The sequence below is a fragment of the Alligator sinensis genome, unplaced genomic scaffold, assembly GCF_000455745.1.
Source record: "Alligator sinensis unplaced genomic scaffold, ASM45574v1 scaffold301_2, whole genome shotgun sequence".
Classification (NCBI taxonomy): Eukaryota; Metazoa; Chordata; order Crocodylia; family Alligatoridae; genus Alligator; species Alligator sinensis.
The window spans coordinates 848,729-849,903 of record NW_005841874.1 but is presented as its reverse complement, the minus strand read 5'-3'; the positions used below and the strand labels follow the sequence as shown (position 1 = coordinate 849,903).

The 1,175-nt window shown below is 70.9% G+C and overlaps 1 protein-coding gene across 1 annotated transcript in view; it reads right to left on the bottom strand.

Moving 5' to 3' along the window:
- EIF4G1 (eukaryotic translation initiation factor 4 gamma 1) overlaps positions 1-874 on the bottom strand; it is a 26,611-nt gene extending 25,737 nt beyond the window's left edge. The window contains 1 exon segment of the mRNA XM_014527818.2: positions 380-874. The gene's annotated coding sequence lies outside the window, so the exon portion shown is untranslated.
- Positions 875-1,175: the final 301 nt, after the last annotated feature.

The window sequence follows — 1,175 nt, the reverse complement described above, 5'->3', positions numbered from 1 at the left end:
TTTCAGGGGTGGGTTTACCCCCACCCCTGCCCCAACTCCCCAGCCCCTCCCCCACGTGCCTGGGGCAGGGCTCCCTGGCAGGGCGCCTGGTGTGCATGCCCACAGGCTGGCAGGGCGCCCAGCGTGCGTGCCCAGGCCCCAGCCCTCGCCCAGGCAGGCGGACGCGGGGGGTGGGGGGTGCATTCGCTGCTGGTTGCACAAGCCTGCTGCTGGAAGAAGGGACTTTGGAGCCCGGCAGAGATCCTGCCTCTGTAACACCGCTCCCGAGCCCCCTGCCGGCACCCAGACAGCCGCGTCCCCTCCCCCACCAGGCACGCAGATCCCCGACCCACCGCAGCCCCCGCCCCCCCCCCCTGCCGCGGGGCGAGGCCATACTCACCCCCCCACGGGAAAGACTCGGGCCAGCTGAGCGGGCCTGCAGAGACCGTGCATCCGACTGGCTTCGAAAGACAGAGCGAGGATGGGAGAGAAAGAGGAGAGAAACACCATGAGGCTGCAAAGCCGCCGGCCGGGCCGCGCCGGGGAGGGCCCCGCACACCTAACATGGGCACAGCCGGGCAGAGCCCCCCCCCCCCCTGGCGGCAGGAGCGCGGTGTCGGATCGGATCGCAGTCTGCTGCAGTGCAGAGGCACCGAGACGGAGACACACACAAGCAGACGGAGCAGCCGGGAGCGCCCGAACCCCCACCCCCGCCCGAGCCATGTGGCCTCCCCGCGCTGCCCCGACCTGTCGGCGAAACTCCACGCATGAGTCACTCCTGCCGGAGAGCAAAGGAGAGGAGCAGCCTCGGGCCTGGTGCTCCCTGCTCCCAAGCAGCAAGGCCGGACATCCCCCGCCTGGCCTAGACACTGCCCCTGCAACGGACAGACCCCCGCGGGGCTGCCCCCAAACACCACGGCCCCTGGGGGAGCTGGAGCAGGGCAGAGGGGCTGGCGAGAGATTTCCCCTTGCGGAAAAGGCAGCAAACGCCCCTGGGGTGGAAAAGGGGGCACCCCCTGGGAGCCCCTGCTCACACTGGTCTGCACCAAGCACTGGGCTGGCGGGACGGGGAGCCTGCGCCAGGGCAGCACCTGGGCTGAAACGATCCAAGAGGGCATCTGCTCCCCGGGGCAGGACCCCAGTCGCTTTCCCGAGCCCGTCTACTGGGGTCCCCGCGCAGCGCCTGGCACCTGGGT